The 14,416-nt window shown below is 37.3% G+C and overlaps 1 pseudogene; it reads right to left on the reverse strand.

Annotated features, from left to right (window-relative positions):
• Positions 1 to 594: 594 nt before the first annotated feature.
• LOC102389319 lies at positions 595 to 10,293 on the reverse strand (annotated as a pseudogene).
• Positions 10,294 to 14,416: the final 4,123 nt, after the last annotated feature.

A 14,416-nucleotide genomic window follows, 5' to 3' on the forward strand; every position in this document is an offset into this window, starting at 1 on the left:
TCTATGAAATAGCACAATTTCCTTATAGGTGAAATAATAATGAATCTCAAAATGTGGTTTAATGACACATAATTCTTTAAACTGGTGATATTTATTACTGTTTTAGCATCATAATGTTTATCTTTAATCATTACAGTTTCTGAAATGTTTATAATAAATTTAGTTGAGATATGATATTTTCACATTGCATTTGTTGTAAACTTCTTTAATTTTTGAACTTACAAAATAAAATTCTAAAATTTGTTACTTTTTTAATAAGTAACAAGTAGCTAATTTGTACTTGAATTACTTTTTCTTATTAAATTGTGTCTCTCTCCTTGTGTGTGATTTATAAAAGTCTTGTTATTTCTGAAAAATAGAGTAGATTATAAAATGAATATATTACTTTAACTTTAAACCTTAAAATTACACAGAATTAGTTAAGTAGAAGTAAATTTGAGAGTTGCTTGAATTTTTTGGTAAGTGTATCTTTTCCTATAATTGACCAGTTTTTAGTGCTTTTTATTGTAATTTTTAAGTGTTACACATATTAATTTTTGTCATCATAAATTAACTCTTTATTATATGCTAGAAATGTTTCAAATGGTGGCACTTCTACTGGTCCTTCAATTTCTTCAGTCTTTTGATGGCAGACTATACTGTGACAGCAGAAACAGTGTTGTAGGTCCAGGCACCGCCAGCTGCCATTTTCATGAAAGAATCACAATGCCAGATGCCCGCAGCTTGTCTCTTCATCATGGACTTCCCACAGAAGGAGCAAGTGTATGCGGCATGCTGGCTGATTTCAATTTTCTTCAGCATTTTCCTGAGGGAGGCACTATAATGGGTCCCATATTTACTGACAGTTCTGACCCTCTTGTTGTGTTAATCATGTCTTCCCACAAACATTGAAGTAAAAGAAGGTGAAACACTTGGGCTACCTATGTGGCACTAGTGGTAAAGAACCCATCTGCCCATAAGGGATGCTGATTGTATCCCTGGGTCAGGAAGATACCCCGGAGGAGTGCATGGGAACCCACTCATGCCTGTAGCCTGTCTGGCTACAGTCCACGGTTGCAGAAGAGTTGGACACAACTGAAGCAACTGAGCATACAGGAAAGCAGCAATCAACACTTAAAGAAATGGAACATCCATTTTAAAGAAGTTTCCAAAATATAGACACTACTTTTTATAATCATTCTCTCTTCTGTGCCATTAAAGTATAGAGACTAGATTCTCCATGTGAGTGACACAGGGAAGACTGTGTTATTCTTGTGATAATGCTGCAGTAATGTTTATAGTTATGGCAAGGTGAGAGGTATACTGACAAATTGAAACTCCAGTACTTTGGCCACCTGATGTGAAGAAATGACTCATTTGAAAAGACCTTGATGCTGGGAAAGACTGAAAGCAGGAGGAGAAGGGTAGGACAGAGGATGAGATGGTTGGATGGCATCACCGACTCAATGGACATGAGTTTGAGTGAACTCCGGGAGTTGGTGATGGACAGGGAGGTCTGGCGTGCTGCAGTCCAAGGGGTTGCAAAGAGTCGGACATGACTGAGTGACTAAACTGAATTGAACTGAATACTAAGTGTATGGTCTGATATATTGGTATTGCTGATATCTTTGATTTGATCCCAAAGGGAAGGGAGCTTATAGATCCAGAAATTTTGGTTAACTTTTGTGTTTATGTTTATAGTTTTAATTTTTGACCCATTAACTTTAACTTACATGCACTAGAAATATTTTTTTTTCCCTAACTGGAAACAGTTGTCAGATTTTATTTTTGGGGGCTCCAAGATCACTGCAGATGGTGATTGCGGCCATGAAATTAAAAGACACTTACTACTTGGAAGGAAAGTTATGATCAACCTACATAGCATATTAAAAAGCAGAGACATTACTTTGCCAACAAAGGTCCATCTAGTCAAGGGTATGGTTTTTCCAGTGGTCATGTATGGATGTGAGAGTTGGACTGTGAAGAAAGCTGAGCACCGAAGAATTGATACTTTTGAACTGTGGTGTTGGAGAAGACTCTTGAGAATCCCTTGGACTGCAAGAAGATCCAACCAGTCCATCCTAAAGGAGATCAGTCCTGGGTGTTCATTGGAAGAACTGATGCTAAAGCTGAAGCTGAAACACCTGATGTGAAGAGTTGATTCATTAGAAAAGACCCTGATGCTGGGAGGGATTGGGGGCAGGAGGAGAAGGGGATGACAGAGGATGAGATGGCTGGATGGTACCACTGACTCTATGGACATGAGTTTGAGTAAAGTCTGGGAGTTGGTGATGGACAGGGAGGCCTGGCGTGCTGCGATTCATGGAGTTGCAAAGAGTGGGACATGACTGAGCGACTGAACTGAACTGAACTGAACTTTTAAAATTAAACCAGAGATTAAAGAGTTAATATAATTGAAAAGCCATGTCAGGGGAAAAAAAAAAGACTACAATTTCTACAGTGTGATTAGGAGAATGCTTAGACTTCTAGACATTGGGAAAATGATGGAAACACAGATTTAAAGTGAAATGAATACATTTACACTTGCCATAGTCTTACTGTCAGTGAAGGAACATTATTTTCCTTATTTTATAAATTGGATGGTTCTATAAATAACTTTTAGAACATGTAGCTTTGATGTTTCAGGCAAGAAATATAATGGAATTTAAACCTCAAATATTTGAAAGACATATTTTTTAGACACAAAGTTCAACTTTTAAAACTGTTGCAGAGACTTACATTACAGAATATACATTGTTTTATATTTACTTAGAAATTCAGTCTAATTTGCATTTAGATAACTGAGGCTCATAATGATCTTAATATAACAAGTATTCAGCATTTAACACTATACAGCATCCATATCTTTTTCACCTGTACTGATGTCTATGGCTTTGTTTTGGGGCCAGTTCAATTCCATTGGTATTTTATAAGTATTAAGGTATCACTTCTGGAAAAGCCAGTGGCACCCCACTCCAGTACTCTTGCCTGGAAAATCCCATGGACAGAGGACCCTGGTAGGCTGCAGTCCATGGGGTCCCTAAGAGTCAGACATGACTGAGAGACTTCACTTTCACTTTTTACTTTCATGCATTGGAGAAGGAAATGGCAACCCACTCCACTGTTCTTGCCTGGAGAATCCCAGGGACGGCGGAGCCTGGTGAGCTGCCGTCTATGGGGTTGCACAGACTCGAACACGACTGAAGCAACTTAGCAGCAGCAACAGCAGCAAGGTATCACTTCTAACTTAGATACAGTTATGTGAGAAAGTATGTGCTTGGCATTGTGGAAAGAAAGTGAAAGTGAAGTTGCTCAGTCGTGTCCGATTCTTTGCAACCCCATGGACTATAGCCTACCAGGCTTCTCCATCCATGGGATTTTCCAGGCAAGAATACTGGAGTGGGTTGTCATTTCCTTCTCCAGGAGATCTTCCCGACCCAGGGATTGAATCTGGGTCTCCTGCATTGTAAGCACATGCTTTACCATCTAAGCCTCCAGGGAAGACCAAAGTTTTGCATAAATAAACCAACCGGACAGCAATGAAAGATAAAGTTGACAACAAAATAATAACTGATATTTATTGAAATATTTATATTGTTCAAATATGAAATGCTTTATAAAGCCTATACATTAAAGTATTCAAAAACTACAATGGACTTTCAATTCAAACAGGCTTTGTTTTCACTCTCTGATGTACCTCAGCCCAAGCTGTATTGCTTTGGAGAGGTCACATATTTTCTCACACTTAACACACTGTATAATACTTGTTAAGCAATAAAAATGCCCCAAGTTATATTACTATTGTCTCTTTTAGGATAGTTTTGTTAATGTTAGTATTTATAATAGTATCACTTTCTGTTTTCATATGCTAATCTATTCAGGAGTTGAATGAGTTAAAGGAGACTATGATGTATGAAGGTTTTTCTTGGCAATGGTGGTTATATGTTTCTTGTAGTACAGGTGAGATTTGTGTAAGCAGATAGGTAGATGTACTTTATTAACCAGCTAATCATTTTGTGAGCACATCCTACATGCCAGGCATTATGTTAATTCCTGAGGAAATCCCAGTACAATGATGCATGATCATTTTGTTATCAAGGAATTTATAATCTGGGGATAGAATGAATAAATAAAATAAGAATTTAAATGCATAGTCAGTTACTATAGGAGCACAGATAAAGTGTGTCACTATACAGATGGCTGGTCAGGGAATAAAGAAGCAAGAAGGATAGATGAGTTTACACTCACGAAGAGAAGACAATCATATGATGAACAAATGAAGCCCAGGAATCCAAAATAACTGGAATTAAGGCAGGAGATGTATTTCAGAAAGAATTTGGTTTGATAGATGTAGTTTCTGTGAGATCTGAAATATGAGGAAGAAGAGAGTTTAGACATTGGAGTGGTAGTGGGACTAAAGTAAACAAAAATTAAATATATATATATATATATATATATATATATCTGAGCATTAAACTATGAACATCTACAATTTTAAAAATTCTTATCAAATTAATCCTCAAAAAGAAAGAAAAGCCTATTTTGTAGCTCCCTAGTTTTACAAATCCCTTCAAGAGAAGACATCTGGAAATCATATCCATCTAAGGAGCTGGATTTTTTTTAGCAACGTTGGCCTATGTTAAAGCATCAATAGGTATTTTCTTAAATCAACCTTCTCCTGGCCATTGTTCTACAGTTTGAATGCATTTTAGTAAATTAATCACTTAGCTAATAATTTCTCTGAAATGTAAAGTGGAACATTCTTATGTTCAGTATTTAAAAAGTAGGAGTTGGTTGTTTTGCTTCATGAATATCAATACAGTTTGAAACTTTCAGCCTTGTTTCCCATGTGGAACAAGTTAACATTCTTCCTCTTTCACTTTGCATCCTCATATGTCAAAAGGACTTTAAAAAATAAATCTCTCATCACCATCATGAAACCGCTGTGAATATCAACAGGGACTAAAACTATCGTAGGTAATCTAAGGGCAGAAAAGTTTAGGGGACAAATTTTTCTGAAAGAATTTAGAACACAAATATTGATCAAGATCACATGCTTTCCAGCATCTACATTACCAGGATATAGCTTTATCATGATGTCAATTATATGACCTGAATAAATATAGCTTTGAAAGAGTAGGAAGAGTTTTCAGTTTTCTTAAAGCAATTAATATTCTAACTCACAAGTTTCAGAAATTTGACTTACAGGAAAACAGGAAAAGTAGGATCTTTGGTAATGTATGATGAATTCCCTCCTTTACTGATGTTTTTGTTCATTATAATCTCTCTCCACATTGAGATACGAACAGATTTTTACATGCGTCTTACCTCATAAAGTGATTTTATTTCTGAAGCAATTGTGTCCTGCTAACAAAAGTCCCATTTTAGTGGCTCATAGGAAACCATTTCCTGATGAATAGCAAAAGGCATAGTGAGGAGGGCTATGACTATAAAATTAAGGGCTATGTGGCAAAAATTTTACTTGGTTAAACAGATGTATGATCTTATAAAAATTCCAAACGAAAAATATACAAAATACAGAAAAGAAGCTATATAAAATTTTTTATTTTGTGGAATTCAGTACATACTGGAAAATTTTATTGTAACATTGCATTTTGCTTAATATTCTTCAAGATACTAGCACCAAAAATTATTTAATATGAACATCTGCCACGAATATATTTTTTATATCATTACCATGATTAATTTTGATTATATTATTGTAGCTTGTAGCTGTCATAAAATACTTTATTTGAATTCAAATGCAGAAATATATATTACTGCATAGAGAAATCATTCCAGCTATAAAACAATAAGTGGTCCCAATACATTTTAGACTAAAGAACACTAGAAGGAAAATAAATGCTTTTTTCATGTATATAAAACTATGCTCTAAAACACATGAATGACTTAATGCACCTACCATTCAATATCCTTTCTAGTTTACTTTGTTTACGGGACTTGTGTATTAGTCTTCTAAAATTGTTTTCTGTGTTTTTCAAAAAAAAAAAAAAACATACATTTGAAATTTGCAAATACATATAATTCCAAGAAAATTTCATTTTTTTTCCTTTTTCACAAGAAGGAATTAAAGTATGAGTTAGACTATCAGCTTACATACTGAAATGAATTGTGAGTTAAAATAGTATTATTTCTGCTCATATGCAGTGTTGTTAGAATTCTGAGCTGTAGAAGCAGGTTGTCAGCTGCTCAGACAGATTCTTGGAGAGACAGCAGGAGGTAGGTCTTGGACTCAAGTTTAATAGCTCACCTAGGAATAATCAGGTTGATCTGTAATCCAGAAGAGAATTTGAGTATTAAGATTAATTTTATTAGAAATGCTTCTTTCCATAGTTTCAAATTGGATGACATCTGCTTCAACATTTAGTGGTTTAAGAATCCAATTAGTAAGTCACCGGATTCAGGGAGCATGATATTGAAAAAGAAGAACTGGTTGATTCTGTGAAATTTTCTGTCTATGCCACATTAGATCCTCCTATATAGTCTCTAATATATTAGAAAATAAGTGACCGGGACACTCATATCCCTGTAGAGAATATTTATTTCCCCTGTACCATTGTGTATGCATGCTCACAAATTATTTGATCAAACCTTTATAATGCCCTTCATCTGTCAGTAAGATAAAATGTTCCTATCAAAGAGGAGCCTTTTCCTTTACCCTACTCAGTACTCTGGCACTTACACATAGAAAAAACCTGAAGTACAGTTCAACCTCTAATGTTCAGGGAAAGAGGAGTGTGTACATACTGTTAACTTGCAGCTAATCTGTGGTAGCTTTGTGCTGCCAAAGAGTTTACCAGCTCTTGCCCAAGATAGGAATCACATGTTATATTAGTGATTTATTTTGTGTTCTTTAAACTCCTAAAGCTCCTCTGGAGGCATTACGGCTTTCTTTTATAGAAATGTGTAGATTGATAGTGTGTAACTGATTCAACAGGTCACACAATTTGGTTTTGCTCTGTGATCAATGGAGTATTAGAACAAAAACAAAACAAACGATCCTCAGTAAACTTTAGCCTCAGCTTCCCTGAGGGCAAGTTATTCAGTAGTTCTGGCTAATGGAATAAAAGGATATAATCTATTCATTTCTTTTTTTTTTAATTTTATTTTATTTTTAAATTTTACATAATTGTATTAGTTTTGCCAAATATCAAAATGAATCCGCCACAGGTATACATGTGTTCCCCATCCTGAACCCTCCTCCCTCCTCCCTCCCCATACCTTCCCTCTGGGTCGTCCCAGTGCACCAGCCCCAAGCATCCAGTATCCTGCATCGAACCTGGACTGGCAACTCGTTTCTAATGTGATTTTTAAATTTTTCAATATTATCTTTTAAAAATGAAAGCACATACATTCCTAATGAATTTCGTTAACAAACTCGATGTCTTTGTGTGATTTGAAAGTGAATTCCTTTAATTTCTGGATTATAAGTAAAAGATCTCTTATAAATTTGACACAACACAGTATAACTGGAGGTTAAGGATAATACCTGGAAGTTGAACTGAAACATGGTAGAAAAATCAGACAAATAAATATATGTCAGAAATAAACAAAGGAAAAGGCAAATAAACTGGAAATTAAATACTATTGATGGAATAGAGAGTGGGTTTCTGTTTAGTTCCTTTGCATGAATGTTGATATATTTTTTCCTACCATAGTCAGATACTTAGATTACTTTTCCACAAAAGAAAATCAGCTGTTGAAACCATATTCCAGAATAGCTTGAACCTGCTTGAAATCAGGTTACACAATATTAAAGGTTTAAAGCATTTGGAGAAAAGTTAGAGAGACTTCTGTATTCAGACTTTCCAGCTCAAAATGAAAGTGATTAATAACTTCTGTCTTTTGCTTTGATTGTGGCATGTTTCAATGTTAGAGGGCTTCACTGGTGGCTCAGACAGCAAAGCATCTGCCTCTAATGCAGGAGGCCTGTGTTCATCCCTGGGTTGGGAGGATCTCCTGGAGAAGGGAATGGCTACCCACTCCAGTATTGTTGCCTGGGAAATCCCATGGACAGAGGAGCCTGGAAAGCTACAGTTCATGGGATTGCAGAGTCAGACTCAACTGAACAACTAACACTTCACTTCAATGTTAGAGAAATTTCAAGACAAGATCTTGAGGTGTCATATCATTTCTCCATATGAAGTTGAGAAAATCTTCTTATGGTATTGATTCTAGAATAATATCTGAATCACATGCTTGAGAGTTAGGCATATTGTTCTAAATATAATTTGACATTTAAAATGGAGCTGACTATAGAAAAAGCTAGGATTTATATTTCATTTTAAAAATCATTAGTGAACAAATGTTGTCAGGACAACTATAGACTCAAAACTGATATATTGATTCCAATAATACCTGGTTCCAAGATGTTAATAACATCTCCGAAGATAATAGAGTGAATACATGTTTAATTTTAACAAAATGTTAAGTACCAGAGAGTGTTCAAACTATAGCACAATTGCACTCATCTTACACGCTAGCAAAGTACTTGCTCAAAATTCTCCAAGCCAGGCCTCAACAGAATGTGAACAGTGAGCTTGAACAGATGTTCAAGCTGGATTTAGAAAAGGCAGAGGAACCAGATATCAAATTGCCAACATCGGCTGGATCATCAAAAAAGCAAGAGAGTTCCAGAAAAACATCTACTTCTGCTATATTAACTACACGAAAGTTTTGACTGTGGAAAATTCTTCAAGAGATGGGAATATCAGACCACCTGACCAGCCTCTTAAGAAATCTGTATGCAGGTCAAGAAGCAACAGTTAGAACTGGACATGGAACAACAGACTGGTTCCCAATAGGAAAAGGAGTACGTCAAGGCTGTATATCGTCACCCTGCTTATTTAACTTATATGCAGAGAACATCATGTGAAATGCCGGGCTGAATGAAGCACAAGCTGGAATCAAGATTACCAGGAGAAATATCAATAATCTCAGATATGCAGATGATACCACCCTTATGGCAGAAAGTGAAGAAGAACTAAAGAACCTCTTGATGAAAGTGAAAGAGAATAGTAAATAGTTGGCTTAAAACCGAACATTCAGAAAACTATGATCATGGCATCCGGTCCCATCACTTCATGGCAAATAGTTGGGGAAACAATGGAAACAGTGAGAAAGTTTATTTTGGGTGTCTCCAAAATCACTGCAGATGGTGACTGCAGCCATGAAATTAAAAGACACTGGCTACTTGGAAGAAAAGCTATGACCAACCTAGACAGCATATTAAAAAGGAGAGACATTACTTTGCCAAAATAAGTCCATCTAGTCAAAGCTATGGTTTCTCCAGTAGTCATGTATGGATGTGAGAGTTGGACTATAAAGAAAGTTGAGCACTGAAGAATTGATGTTTTTGAACTGTGGTGTTGGAGAAGACACTTAAGAGTCCCTTGGACTGCAAGGTGATCCAACCAGTCAATCCTAAAGGAAATAGGTCCCTAATATTCATTAGAAGGACTGATGCTGAAGCTGAAACTCCAATACTTTGGCCACCTGATGCTAAGAAACGGGTCATTAGAAAAGACCCTGATGCTGGAAAAGATTGAAGGCAGGAGGAGGAGGGGATGCCAGAAGCTGAGATGGTTGGATGGCATCACTGACTCCATGGACATGAGCTTGAGTAGACTCTGGGTGTTGGTGATGAACAGGGAGGCCTGGCGTTCTGCAGTCCATGGGGTTGCAGAGAATCAGACATGACTGAGCGACTGAACTGAACTGAAAATGTTAAGTGTAGAATTTATTGCTGCATTGCTAAAACAACCATGAATATAATTAAGACCAAGTCTCTAAAGTAAAAAAACCTCAATTTCTCATTAATTATCTAGATATTTAAGTCTCAGTTAATTTACAAGCCTTTAAATTTATGTGCCAAATGTAAATGATATAAAATGAAAGTTAGTCATACCCAACTCTTGGTACCCCATGGACTGTAGCCCACCAGGCTCCTCTGTCAATGGAATTTTCCAGGCAAGAATCCTGGAGTGGGTTGCCATTTCCTACTCCAGAAATGATACAATGTTGTGTATAAAATGCTTTAGCTGCGTTATTTGGTAAACAGATGGTTTCTCATTAAATCTTTAACCTAGGGGCCACTCCAGAAGCCCGTGTTGGTGCCCTGGGCTTTTGGACTTCTGGAAAGCATTCAACTTACTGCCCAGATATTCAAAGTTCCCTGTTTCTGACCTTTGGGAGGTCCTGCTTCCGAGCATACCACTGTGACACAGCCTGAACCCCCACAACTGGCTGGATCCCCTGGGGGAGACACTGCTGCACTGTGACTAACTGAGGCATCGAATTGGGGTTGGTTTGATAGGTAATATGAGCCAGACTCCCAGTTTGGGACAAAGGGCCACTGGCACCCAGGTGTTTCTCATTCTAAGACTTCTTTGCTGGGCTATAGAACTACCGAGTTCTCTCTCGATCCACCTATTTCCAGGAAAAGTGGTCAGGGTATCCGTGCTTTGACCCTGATTGTGACTTCCTCTGAGCCTCCCCTTCCTCAGTACACCCTAGCCCAATCTCTCCCTGCCTTTCCATCCAGACCCACACTTTCTCTCCAGCCCTCATACATGAGCTACAGTGTGTATTCGGCGTGTTAAAAACAAAAAAACAAAAAAACATTGTTTAAAACTTTTGGAACTATTTTGAATTCCATGTCATGGTTTTGGTAGTATATCTTTGTGATTTTAAAACATTGTAAATCATATACTTTGAGAGCACAGACAAGAGGCACTAATTTAGGAAGAGTTGGTGCCTGGTTTGAAGGACAAGCACTGGTGAATAAACAGAATGCAAGGTCATTCTAGAAAGAAAGTGTATCCAACACAAAGACAGGAGACAAGAGAGTTTCCTATATTTAGGAAACTGCAATATTTGGCACATAGAAAATGCCTGGTAAATATTTGCTGGTATTATGGGTTTTATTTTGATTAAAAGTATTTTATTACTACTGCTAGAGAGAGCACATGGGAGACAGAGAACTTAGAGTTCTAGCTAGAGCAATAGGTGAAGAGTAAATAACAGACTTTAAAAATATTGCACATTTCTACACAGATTTTGTAGGACAGCTGAAAGGAAATGCATAGAGTAGTGAACTGGCCACACTTACATTGTAGAAGATTGTGGTGGACTAGACAAAAATAGACTAGAACTGATTATTAGAAGTTTTATTGTAGCAATCTAAGAAAGAGACAATAATTCTAACAGGAATAGGAAAGATTGGGAGAAGGTATCTGTATTTTTGAAGATAAATTAGTGAAAGGTATTGACTTTTTTTGTGATAGATGACAGATGGTAAAGTAGAGGAAAGAATTATGAATGAGTTTCAATATTCAGGCTTGTATAAGTAGATACTTGCTCCTGTTACTATTAGTTATGGGTGCAGCCCAAGAAATATCATGGTTAGGGGAAAAGATGTACATTTTTGTTTTGCTTACGCTTATTTTTAGGTGCCCAAGAGATCTCTAAGGGAAGATATCACATTTGTGGATATAAGTACAAATCTGGGGAGTCTTCAAATATAGAAAGCTCTTAAAGCCATGGATTTGACAGCCTTTGTGTAAAGAATTCAGAGAGAAAAGTAGCAAGACTGGGAGTTGACTTCCTCCTGAAAACCAATGTTTATTTATCATCAAATCAATATTGAAACCACACAACACACACAGACCCCATAGCTGAAAAATAGTAAAGGAAACGAGGTAGACAGAATACTTCCTTAAAGCTGACATAAAACATTTTGAGGAATAAAAGGTGAGCATTTTCAAATACTGAAAATACAAGATAAAGACTAGAAAGTGTGCACTGGAAATAGCAAAGAGAAGAAACTGTGTTTTCCTTGGAAATGTCTGAATGAAAGATAGTCTAGGTGTTGAAAGAATGGTTAGTGATGGAGGTTTGTGAATTCTTGATTTATAAAACTGGTTTTTATGGTTTGCAACATGTGGCTTGGCTGAGAGTATGTGAAAATAATAAAAACAGGCATTAGTTTGATCAAGACATTTTTAACCCTAAAGAATGGGATTGTAGAAGTCTGGAGGAAAAGAAGCCTTTTTGTGTTGAAGACATAGGGATAGTTATTTGAAATCCATCTGTCAAGAAAAGGCACATTGGCACTAAGGCTGCCTTATATGCTCACAGAAGGTCTGCTGGCATATTGTTCATAATTATCACTGTGGGAGTTGATGAAAGGATATAGATTGAAATAAAGAGATGGAGAAGATGAAAAGTAGGAATAAGGCAGACCAAGGACAGAACTCGGGAAAACCAATATTTAAGGGGTTGCATACAGGAAAAAAAAAAAAAAAAAAATCCATGTTCTCTCATTGTGGAAATGAGAAAACATTTGAATAAGCCAACTTAGACTTATGGTTTCCAGTGAAAAGGCCAGAAAACCACAACTAATTTGCAGTTTTTATTGTCTGGAGGGGTGGGAAGGAAGGAGAGGATATGCTTTACATGAGCATGGATGATGTGTCTTTTCCTGAGCATCCTCAATGTGAGAGAAGCTTGGTGGGAATCTGATGATTCAGCTAAGGAGGGAACTGACTGATCCCAGTGATCCATCACTGTAATCAGACTCTTGGAAATCCTGTCAATGAGATTTAACCAAATGTAATCCTGCTGGAGAGGACTCTTGGGAGTCCCTTGGACTGCAAGGAGATCCAACCAGTCCATCCTAAAGGAGATCAGTCCTGGGTGTTCATTGGAAGGACTGATGCTGAGGCTAAAACTCCAATACTTTGGCCACCTCATGCAAAGAGTTGACTCATTGGAAAAGACCCTGATGCTGGGAGGGATTAGGGGCAGGAGGAGAAGGGGACGACAGAGGATGAGATGGCTGGATGGCATCACTAACTCAATGCACATGAGTCTGGATGAACTCCGGGAGTTGGTGATGGACAGGGAGGCCTGACATACTGTGATTCATGGGGTTGCAAAGAGTCGGATATGCCTGAGCGACTGAACTGAACTGAATCCCTACATTGTTCTTCCCAGGGGTCTCAGTGGTAAAGAAGTTACATGCCAATGCAGGAGACATGAGCTTGATCCCTGGGTTGGGAAAATCCCCTGGGGGAGGAAAAGCAACCCACTCCAATATTTTTGCCTAGGAGATCCCAAGGACGAGGATCCTGGCAGGCTAAAGTCCATGGGATCACAAAAGAGTTGGACATGACTTAGCAATTAAACAATAAGAACAGGAAAAAAAAAAAAAGACCCAGGGAAGAAAACTGATGAGAAATGTTCAGAGAGACAGGGAGGAAACCAGCAGAAAATAACATGCAGAAGGTTAGAGGTCACCTTGGGTGTGATTTGATACTGGTTTGGAATAGCATTTTCCATGTAACTTAATCCACGTTATATTAGTTCCCTCCTCCACTTTTCAAATGGAATGCTTTCTCCAGCCCAGATAGCTCTTTGCTGACCCCTTCTGATATTCATCTGGTACAACTCCCGCAATTTACTATTGTGAACTTGGTTCATTAAAAAGTCAGAACCTGACTATACTGATTTTTACCATTGCGGGCCTGATATTGATATTCTATTTTTCTAACTCATGTAATACTGTTCTTGAATCTCAGTCACCTATGGTTGTGCTGTGCTTAGTAGCTCAGTCGTGTCCCACTCTTTGCGACCCCTTGGACTGTAGCCTGCCAAGCTCCTCTGTCCATGATGATTCTCCAGACAAGAATTTTGGAGTGGATTGCCATGCCCTCCTCAAGGGGACTTTCCAACCCAGGGATTGAACCCAGGTTTCCCACATTGCAGGCGAATTCTTTACCATCTGAGCCACCAGGGAGCCCATGGTTGTGCGAATTCCTTCTGTTTTAGATTAAAAATGAGCAGAACTTGAAACAGAATAAATGGTTGTGCTAATTCCTTCTATTTCAAATTCTGCTTATTTTAAATTTCTCATAGTATCTCCCACCAGGTTAACATCAGTGAAGCTTTGAGTGACACGAACATAGCAATTAGGATATTAGACTTCCAGGGGATCCAAAATTAATTTTATATAGGCATGGTATCTTTGTACTTGGAGAGAACTCTAGATATCTGAGTGCCCACTGAATTTCAACTACTCTAAAACTAACTTCTCATTTGTCTAATTCATAAAAATGTGATTATACCTTCAATCTATATTTAGCAATTTGAAACCTAAATGATCTAAGGTTAGTTACCCTTGTTACATACTTTCAGATGAAGATTTGGACAGTGATTGTATTTTTAATCATCAGTTTTTAATGCTAGGGCTTTAGTTATATAGGACCTCAATTATAGTTAATATATTTCTCTTTGTGAAGACTGACTTCCTTTTTTTTTCATCTTTATTGAGATAAACTTAAAAAATAGCATTGTATGAGTTTACAGTGTACAGTGTGGATGATTTGATATACTTATATATTTTGAAGTGATTGTC

This window comes from Bubalus bubalis, chromosome 6, assembly GCF_019923935.1.
Source record: "Bubalus bubalis isolate 160015118507 breed Murrah chromosome 6, NDDB_SH_1, whole genome shotgun sequence".
Classification (NCBI taxonomy): Eukaryota; Metazoa; Chordata; class Mammalia; order Artiodactyla; family Bovidae; genus Bubalus; species Bubalus bubalis.